Here is an 11,559-nt window from a genome sequence, read left to right on the forward strand (position 1 = left end):
GAAGATCTTGCCTTCGGATCTGAGGTAGAAGGTATACCCAATAGTTTCCTTAGGGTATCCTATGAAGACGCATTTTTCCGATTTGGGTTCGAGCTTTTCAGGTTGAAGTTTCTTGACATAAGCATCGCATCCCCAAACTTTTAGAAACGACGGCTTAGGTTTCTTCCCAAACCATAATTCATATGGTGTCGTCTCAACGGATTTCGACGGAGCCCTATTTAAAGTGAATGCGGCAGTCTCTAAAGCATAACCCCAAAATGAGAGCGGTAAATCGGTAAGAGACATCATAGATCGCACCATATCCAATAGAGTGCGATTACGATGTTCGGACACACCATTTCTCTGAGGTGTTCCAGGCGGCGTGAGTTGTGAAACTATTCCACATTTCCTTAAGTGTGCACCAAACTCGTGACTTAAATATTCTCCACCACGATCTGATCGTAGGAATTTTATTCTCCTGTCACGTTGATTCTCAACTTCACTCTGAAATTCCTTGAACTTTTCAAAGGTTTCAGACTTGTGTTTCATCAGGTAGACATACCCATATCTACTTAAATCATCAGTGAGAGTGAGAACATAACGATATCCTCCGCGAGCCTCAACACTCATTGGACCACACACATCGGTATGTATGATTTCCAATAAGTTGGTTGCTCGCTCCATTGTTCCGGAGAACGGAGTCTTGGTCATCTTACCCATGAGGCATGGTTCGCACGTGTCAAATGATTCGTAATCAAGAGACTCCAAAAGTCCATCTGCATGGAGCTTCTTCATGCGCTTGACACCAATGTGACCAAGGCGGTAGTGCCACAAGTATGTGGGACTATCGTTATCAACTTTACATCTTTTGGTATTCACACTATGAACATGTGTAACATCACGTTCGAGATTCATCAAAAATAAACCATTGACCAGCAGGGCATGACCATAAAACATATCTCTCAAATAAATAGAACAACCATTATTCTCAGATTTAAATGAGTAGCCATCTCGAATTAAACGAGATCCAGATACAACGTTCATGCTCAAAGCTGGCACTAAATAACAATTATTGAGGTTTAAAACTAATCCCGTGGGTAGATGCAGAGGTAGCGTGCCAACGGCGATCACATCGACCTTGGGACCATTCCCGACGCGCATCGTCACCTCGTCCTTTGCCAGTCTCCGTTTATTCCGTAGTTCCTGCTTTGAGTTACAAATATGAGCAACCGCACCGGTATCAAATACCCAGGAGCTACTACGAGTACTGGTAAGGTACACATCAATTACTTGTATATCACATATACCTTGGGTGTTGCCGGCCTTCTTCTTGTCCGCTAAATATTTGGGGCAGTTCCGCTTCCAGTGACCACTTCCCTTGCAATAAAAGCACTCAGTCTCGGGCTTGGGTCCATTCTTTGACTTCTTCCCGGTAACTGGCTTACCGGGCGCGGCAACTCCCTTGCCGTCCTTCTTGAAGTTCTTCTTACCCTTGCCCTTCTTGAACTTAGTGGTTTTATTCACCATCAACACTTGATGTTCTTTTCTGATTTCTACCTCAGCTGATTTCAGCATTGAATATACCTCAGGAATGGTCTTTTCCATCCCCTGCATATTGAAGTTCATCACAAAGCTCTTGTAGCTTGGTGGAAGCGACTGGAGGATTCTGTCAACGACCGCGTCATCCGGGAGATTAACTCCAAGCTGAGACAAGCGGTTATGCAACCCAGACATTCTGAGTATGCGCTCACTAACAGAACTGTTCTCCTCCATTTTACAGCTGAAGAACTTGTCGGAGACATCATATCTCTCGACCCGGGCATGAGCTTGAAAAACCAGTTTCAGCTCCTCGAACATCTCATATGCTCCATGTTTCTCAAAACGCTTTTGGAGACCCGGTTCTAAGCTGTAAAGCATGCCGCACTGAACGAGGGAGTAATCATCAGCACGCTGCTGCCAAGCGTTCATAACGTCTTGGTTCTCAGGGATTGGTGCTTCACCTAGCGGTGCTTCTAAGACATAATCTTTCTTGGCTGCTATGAGGATGATCCTCAGGTTCCGGACCCAGTCCGTATAGTTGCTGCCATCATCTTTCAGCTTGGTTTTCTCTAGGAACGCGTTGAAATTGAGGACAACGTGGGCCATTTGATCTACAATACATAGTGTAAAGATTTTAGACTAAGTTCATGATAATTAAGTTCATCTAATCAAATTTTTAATGAACTCCCACTCAGATAGACATCCCTCTAGTCATCTAAGTGAAACATGATCCGAATTCAACTAGGCCGTGTCCGATCATCACGTGAGACGGACTAGTCAAGATCGGTGAACATCTCCATGTTGATCGTATCTTCTATACGACTCATGCTCGACCTTTCGGTCCTCCGTGTTCCGAGGCCATGTCTGTACATGCTAGGCTCGTCAAGTCAACCTAAGTGTATTGCGTGTGTTCCGAGGCCATGTCTGTACATGCTAGGCTCGTCAACACCCGTTGTATTCGAACGTTAGAATCTATCACACTCGATCATCACGTGGTGCTTCGAAACAACGAACCTTCGCAACGGTGCACAGTTAGGGTGAACACTTTCTTGAAATTATTATAAGGGATCATCCTACTTGCTACCGTCGTTCTAAGCAAATAAGATGTAAAAACATGATAAACATCACATGCAATCAAATAGTGACATGATATGGCCAATATCATCATGCTCCTTTGATCTCCATCTTCGGGGCACCATGATCATCTTTGTCACCGGCATGACACCATGATCTCCATCATCATGATCTCCATCATTGTGTCTTCATGAAGTCGTCACGCCAACGATTACTTCTACTTCTATGGCTAACCCGTTTAGCAACAAAGTAAAGTAATTTACATGGCGTTATTCAATGACACGCAGGTCATGCAAAATAATAAAGACAACTCCTATGGCTCCTGCCGGTTGTCATACTCATCGAAATGCAAGTCGTGATTCCTATTACAAGAATATGATCAATCTCATACATCACATATATCATTCATCACATCTTCTGGCCATATCACATCACATAGCACTTGCTGCAAAAACCAGTTAGACGTCCTCTAATTGTTGTTGCAAGTTTTTACGTGGTTTGTAGGTTTCTAGCAAGAACGATTTCTTACCTACGTATGACCACAACGTGATTTGCCAATTTCTATTTACCCTTCATAAGGACCCTTTTCATCGAATCCGTTCCGACTAAAGTAGGAGAGACAGACACCCGCTGGCCACCTTATGCAACTAGTGCATGTCAGTCGGTGGAACCTGTCTCACGTAAGCGTACGTGTAAGGTCGGTCCGGGCCGCTTCATCCTACAATGCCGCCGAAACAAGAAACGACTAGTAGCGGCAAGAAGAATTGGCAAACTCAACACCCACAACTGCTTTGTGTTCTACTCGTGCATAGTAACTACGCATAGACCTGGCTCATGATGCCACTGTTGGGAATCGTAGCATAATTTTAAAATTTTCCTACGTTCACCAAGATGCATCTATGGAGTATACTAGCAACGAGGGGAAGGGAGTGCATCTACATACCCTTGTAGATCGCGAGCGGAAGCGTTCCAATAAATGTGGATGACGGAGTCGTACTCGCCGTGATCCAAATCACCGATGACCGAATGCCGAACGGACGGCACCTCCGCGTTCAACACACGTACGGTGCAGCGACGTCTCCTCCTTCTTGATCCAGCAAGGGGGAAGGAGAGGTTGATGGAGATCCAACAGCACGACGGCGTGGTGGTGGATGTAGCGGTTCTCCGGCAGGGCTTCGCCGAGCTTCTACGCGAGAGAGAGAGAGGTGTTGCAGGGGAGGAGGGAGGCGCCCAAGGCTGTAGTATGCTGCCCTCCCTCCCCCCCTTTATATAGGCCCCCTGGGGGGGCGCCGGCCCTGGAGATGAGATCCAAAGGGGGGGCGGCGGCCAAAGGGGGGGAAGGGGTTGCCTTGCCCCCCAAGGCAAGGGGGAACTCCCCCCTAGGGTTCCCAACCCTAGGCGCATGGGGGGAGGCCCAAGGGGGGCGCCCCAGCCCACTAAGGGCTGGTTCCCTTCCACTTTCAGCCCATGGGGCCCTCCGGGATAGGTGGCCCCACCCGATGGACCCCCGGGATCCTTCCGGTGGTCCCGGTACAATACCGGTAACCCCCGAAACTTTCCCGGTGGCCGAAACTGGACTTCCTATATATAATTCTTCACCTCCGGACCATTCCGGAACCTCTCGTGACGTCCGGGATCTCATCCAGGACTCCGAACAACTTTCGGGTTTCCGCATACATATATCTCTACAACCCTAGCGTCACCGAACCTTAAGTGTGTAGACCCTACGGGTTCGGGAGACATGCAGACATGACCGAGACGCCTCTCCGGTCAATAACCAACAGCGGGATCTGGATACCCATGTTGGCTCCCACATGTTCCACGATGATCTCATCGGATGAACCACGGTGTCGAGGATTCAATCAATCCCGTATGCAATTCCCTTTGTCAATCGGCATGTTACTTGCCCGAGATTCGATCGTCGGTATCCCAATACCTTGTTCAATCTCGTTACTGGCAAGTCTCTTTACTCGTACCGCAATGCATGATCCCGTGACTAACGCCTTAGTCACATTGAGCTCATTATGATGATGCATTACCGAGTGGGCCCAGAGATACCTCTCCGTCACACGGAGTGACAAATCCCAGTCTCGATCCGTGCCAACCCAACAGACACTTTCGGAGATACCCGTAGTGCACCTTTATAGTCACCCAGTTACGTTGTGACGTTTGGCACACCCAAAGCACTCTTACGGTATCCGGGAGTTGCACGATCTCATGGTCTAAGGAAAAGATACTTGACATTGGAAAAGCTCTAGCAAACGAAACTACACAATCTTTTATGCTATGCTTAGGATTGGGTCTTGTCCATCACATCATTCTCCTAATGATGTGATCCCGTTATCAATGACATCCAATGTCCATAGTCAGGAAACCATGACTATCTGTCGATCAACGAGCTAGTCAACTAGAGGCTTACTAGGGACACTTTGTGGTCTATGTATTCACACATGTATTACGATTTCCGGATAATACAATTATAGCATGAATAATAGACAATTACCATGAACAAAGAAATATAATAATAACCATTTATTATTGCCTCTAGGGCATATTTCCAACACTGCATTGGCTCCCGAGGTTGAGATTCCGTGTGCTAAGTATGGAGAGTCTGATGAGCCTGATTATGTGCCAACCATTGAGCAGCCAATATGGGCTGGCAAGCTCAAGAGGAAGGTGAGGAAACTTTTCTTCCTTCAGATCGACATGCAGCACAAGATGTATGAGGCTCATGCAGCGGAGAAGATGTCTCATCGTCGCCAGGTGGCCATGATGATAAAAGTTGGACTTGGAGGCTCCAAGTGGTTCTGAGGACAAGATTACTTCCGCGGAGAGGTGGATCTCCAACAGCTGTCGCTGGAAAGACACAGATGATTCCAACGCATCCACCTCTGCACCTGGTGTTGATGAGGAGATCATTGAGTCTGAGGAACACGATGGTGATGAGGAGGAGACCAATAACTCCATGGATGAGGAGTAGTGCTACCACCTGGGGACACGTAGTGTCACTCTTTGCCTTTTGGCGTCTTGATGCCAAAGGGGGAGAGAGTTTAGGACCAGGTGATTTGTAGGGTTGCCGAGTCACTCTTTGCCTTTATTTGCTTCGCTTTCTATGCTTGTGAACTCTTTATCTTATTTGCTTTGCTTTGGTTTGAGACCTTGAGACTATGCTTATGTATGGTGTGAGACATACACTACATTATTTATCTTTATTATGTTTTATGTTCTGTGTGGAGAAGCTTATACTGTTGCCCTTTATCTTCATGCTCACATGCTCATACTTGCAACCATGCTTAGTGTTCATATTATGTTTGTTGCAAGTATTGCCTAGTCTATAAAATATAGGGGGAGTGTTGATCCTACTGTGTGTGCTTTGCATTCAAAAAACATATTCAAATAGTGCACACATCTAGGGGGAGCCCGTCTATATTTTGTAGATTTTTGGTTTGCATTATATTCCTTGATATCCTTTGTGCAAATCGGGTGTTGTCATCAATCCACCAAAAGGGGGAGATTGTTAGGGCATATTTCTCTCTAATAGTTTTGGTGATTGATGACAATGCTATTTGCGGACTAACGGTGTGCATTGAGCATTTCAGTTATTCTTATGCATGGCACAAGACGATTTTATTCCCCTCGGTGATAGAGAGTGAAGACAGTTTTTTCGACGTTTCTTTTTCGATGGATTTGAGTCGTAGGAAAACCATACTATTAAGAGGGGGTCCATTTTGGAAAGGTTAGGGTGGAATCAACACGTACACGTACTCATATGCACCCACTAACCATTCTAGAAACATGGAGGAGTCCACTACTTTTGCTTGGGCAAGTTTGTAGCACTCAAGCGGTAGTACTGCTTGGCGGTACTACCGCAGACCAGTAACGTACACACAACCGCTTGTTTTGGGCCTTCCGCTAGCCCTCCCACAATTAACAAAAGTACCATGATAGTAGAGCGATAGTACCACTTATTATGGTACTTCCGCATTCTACTGCCGCTTATTTTGGGGCTTCTATTACCCTTTGCAGCATTCACGGTACCTAGGGCGGTAGTTAACCCGAGTACCGTTTCGTGCGGTACTGATGCTCTGATACAACTTCAGTCCCATGGTTCCACTGGGCCAAGCGATCCTAACGGGTAGTAACGCTCCGATGGAAGGGAGTACCGCTCCAGCGGCACTACCACTTCAGTACTAGTGTACTTGCTGGCTGGTGCCGCCGCCTGAAACGGTAGTACCGCTTTACTGCGGGATGAGCATAACGGTTGGATATTTCGTCCCACTATATAAAAGGGGTCTTCTTCCCCAAGAAGACCACCTCTTTTCCTCCAAGCTTTCTTGTTTCCCTAAATCTCATTTTCGCCCAACCCTCTCCCTAGCCATCAAAACTTGTTGATCTTCTAGGGTTTGGAGGAGAGGGCCTTGATCTACACTTCCACCAAGAGATATTGATTCCCCCCTCCCCACTAATCCACTGCGGATCTTGTTACTGTTGGGTGTTTGGGCACCCTAGACTAAAGAGGTCACCTCCGAGCCACATTCCATTGCGGTGAGGCTTCGTGGTGGTGTTGGGAGCCTCCAAATAAGTTGTGGAGAGAGCCCCAACCTTGTTTGTAAAGGTTCGGTCGCCGCCTTCAAGGGCACCACTAGTGAAATCATGGCATCTTGCATTGTGCGATGGCGTGAGGAGAATACGGTGGCCCTAGTAGCTTCTTGGGGAGCGTTGTGCCTACACACCGCTCCAACGGAGACGTACCTCCCCTAAAGGGAGGGAACTTCGGTAACACATCCCCATCTTGTTTGGGAACGTTGCAAGGAAAACAAAAAAAATTCTACGCACACGCAAGATCTATCCATGGAGATGAATAGCTATGGGAGGGGGAGAGCATATACATACCCTTGTAGATCGCTAAGCACGTATATAATGCGGTTGATGTAGTCATACTCTTCACGATCCGATCACGATCCAACCGATCTAGTGCCGAACGGACGACACCTCCGAGTTTAGCACACGTGCGGCTCGATGACGTCTCCTCCTTCTTGATCCAACAAGAGGGAGATGAGAAGTAGATGGGATCACAATCAACATGACGGCGTGGTGGTGATGGTGGTGGTGGAGCACCGACAATGCTTCACTAAGCGTCGCCGGGATGAGACGGTGGAACTACAGAGTAACGGGAGAGAGAGGGGCGCCAGGGCTTTGTGTGTCCTCTTGGGGCACACCTCCCCTCTATATATTGGTGGAGGGGCGTGGGGAATAGCCCCTCCAAACCCTAGGGCGCAGCCAAGGGGGGAGGAGGTGGAATCCTAGTCCTCCTCCTTCCCTTCCATACAAAAGTGGACTTTCCACCTTTCCCAACTGCATGGGCCTTGAGGGACTTGTGTGCGCCTGGCCCAATAAGGCCATGGCGCCTCCCCTCAGCCCATGCTGACCCTTGGGACGTGGTGGGACCCTTGGTGGACTTCCGGACTCCTCTGGAAGTTTCTGGAACCTTCTGGAAGCTTCCCGGTACAATACCGAAAAAACTGAAAAAAATTCCGGAACCCTGAAAACAACTTTCCATATATAAATATTTACCTCCCGACCATTCTGAGACTCCTCGTGACGTCCAGGATCTCATCTGTGACTCTGAACAACATTCGGTTACCAATCATCAAATATCCCAATACTACTCTAGCGTCAACGAACATTAAGCGTGCGACCCTGCGGGTTCGAGAATCATGTAGTCATGACCGAGACACCTCTCCGGTCAATAACCAATAGCTGGACCTGGATGCCCATATTGTTTTGTACATATTCCACGAAGATCTTTATCGGTTGAACCACGATGTCAAGAATTCGGTTAATCCTGTATGTAGTTCCCTTTGTCTGTCGGTATGTTACTTGCCCGAGATTCGATCGTCAGTATCTCATACCTAGTTCAATCTCATTACCGGCAAGTCTCTTTACTCCTTCTATAATACAAGATCCCGTGACTAACTCCTTAGTCACATTGCTTGCAAGCTTCTTGTGATGTTGTATTACCGAGAGGGCCCATAGATACCTCTCCGTCAAACGGAGTGACAAATCCCAGCCTCGATCCATGCCAACCCAACAGACACCCTCAAAGATACCTGTAGAGCACCTTTATGATCACCCAATTATGAAGTGACATTTGATAGCACACAAGGTATTCCTTTGGTATCCGGGAGTTGCATGATCTCATGGTCGAAGGAACAGATACTTGACATGAAGAAAGCTATAGCAGATAACTTAAACTAGTGGTTGGGGCGCGCCTCCTGGGCGGTCCTGTGCGCACCTGACTTGGAGGTGCAATTGTGCACGTGAATACGCGGGCCAGGGTAGATCATAATTTTGAGTTTCTACAACATAATGTATGAGCTAAGAACAAACAAATGAAAATAACTTGTACCAAAGTTCATATAGTAAGCAATCGGTAATATTGCAAAAGAGAGTTGAATGAATCTCGTTGAGAAGAAAGTATTATAGTGAGCAAGAATGCCGGCGAAAGAAAATTGAGCTTAGAGATAGACATGGCAATTCAAATTTATCATTTTCACATAGTGGGTGCATGTCACTAAAGCATTAGCAGTTGTGTTCAAAAAATAAAGTTACAAGCACAAATATTTAGTGAGAATTAATCAACATGTTAAAACATCAATAAAAAAGTGGGACTCTATAGTATCGATTGATAGGGTATGAGGCGGGTACAATAATCTCATACCCATGCCCATGTTGCTCACGGGCACAAAACCTCACCCATACCCATGCCCACGGGTACAAAACCATGCCCATACCCAAACCCACCGGGTACCCATACCCACTGGGTACCCATCGGGCAGCTCAACAATATGCGCACTATACAATCACCACTAGAAAATTCAACAAAAAAATGATTTTAATTCAAAGTTAACAAGCTAACAAGTGACAATCGCATAAATATGTAAATAACATGATTGACGGAGTAGCCTCTGAACTGAACTCTGCTTAATGTACCAGCAATAGCCCCTTGAGATGATGGAGTAGCTTCATATGTTAGTGGCTTGAGAATATGAATACTGGGTACCTAAGTTAACATTTTCAGTATTTGCCACAGCTGAACGTTGTGCTATATGTTGAGAAGCTGTGAACAATACATAATAAAAAACAAACAAGTTTCTGAACTATACAAAAAACAGTCTTCAGCAGAAAATGCCGGTGTACAGAAATGCAACATTAATAAAAGAGCTCCTGAATGCAAATAAGAAGATTTTTAGTTGAAAGGAAGATATCCAGGATGAGTATTGCCGTTAGTGATAGAAGAAATAGGTCTGTAAATGAGAACTGTTTGAGCAGCGATGAAGTGCATGTAGCCTTTATGTGCATTTTAGTTTTTGTAATGTAGATGAGGAAGAATTAGATGTGTGATAATTTAGAGGAAGTATATGCAAGGAAGCAGATTTTATACATAATTAGAAATTGGAGAATGAGCTTTATTAGTATTGAGCAACTAAATACATCAATATGGTTGAGAGACGTACAACGAGAGTAAACACACATGGTCCTTGTTCAGGAAATAATCATGTCATATATATCATTTCTGTGAGAAATGTGTAAACAGGTATAAGATCTGGTAGTTAATTATTATTTTTGAATGCATCAGGTTACCAACATAGAAGGAAATTGGATTCGTACAGTAACGTTTCCATATAGCGAAAATAGAAGAGGAAAGAAATAGAGGCCCTGATGACCCACAAGTATAGGGGATCTATCGTAGTCCTTTCGATAAGTAAGAGTGTCGAAACCAACGAGGAGCAGAAGGAAATGATAAGCGGTTTTCAACAAGGTATTCTCTGCAAGCACTGAAATTATAGGTAACAGATAGTTTTGTGATAAGATAATTTGTAACAAGCAACAAGTAACAAAAGTAAATAAAGTGCAGCAAGGTGGCCCAATCCTTTTTGTAGCAAAGGACAAGCCTGGACAAACTCTTATATAGAGAAAAGCGCTCCCGAGGACACATGGGAATTATCGTCAAGCTAGTTTTCATCACGTTCATATGATTCGCGTTCGGTACTTTGATAATTTGATATGTGGGTGGACCGGTGCTTGGGTGCTGTCCTTACTTGGACAAGCATCCCACTTATGATTAACCCCTATTGCAAGCATCTGCAACTACAAAAGAAGTATTAAGGTAAACCTAACCATAGCATGAAACATGTGGATCCAAATCAGCCCCTTACGAAGCAACGCATAAACTAGGGTTTAAGCTTCTGTCACTCTAGAAACCCATCATCTACTTATTACTTCCCAATGCCTACCTCTAGGCCCAAATAATGGTGAAGTGTCATGTAGTCGACGTTCACATAACACCACTAGAGGATAGACAACATACATCTCATCAAAATATCGAACGAATACCAAATTCACATGACTACTAATAGCAAGACTTCTCCCATGTCCTCAGGGACAAACGTAACTACTCACAAAGCATATTCATGTTCATAATTAGAGGAGTATTAATATGCATATAGGATCTGAACATATGATCTTCCACCAAATAAACCAACTAGCATCAACTACAAGGAGTAATCAACACTACTAGCAACCTACAGGTACCAATCCTAGACTTAGAGACAAGAATTGGATACAAGAGATGAACTAGGGTTTGAGAGGAGATGGTGCTGGTGAAGATGTTGATGGAGATTACCCTCTCCCGATGAGAGGAGCGTTGGTGATGACGATGGCGATGATTTCCCCCTCCCGGAGGGAAGTGTCCCCGGCAGAACAGCTCCGCCAGAGCCCTAGATTGGTTCCGCCTCGTGGCGGCGGAGTCTTGTCCCAAAAGCTTGCTTATGATTTTTCTTCGGACGAAAGACTTCATATAGCAGAAGATGGGCACCGGAAGGCCAACAGGGGGCCCACGAGGCAGGGGGCGCGCCCAGGGGGTAGGGCGCGCCCCCCACCCTCGTGGCCAGGGTGTGGGCCCCC

Source organism: Aegilops tauschii, chromosome 3 (assembly GCF_002575655.3).
Source record: "Aegilops tauschii subsp. strangulata cultivar AL8/78 chromosome 3, Aet v6.0, whole genome shotgun sequence".
NCBI classification, from domain to species: Eukaryota; Viridiplantae; Streptophyta; class Magnoliopsida; order Poales; family Poaceae; genus Aegilops; species Aegilops tauschii.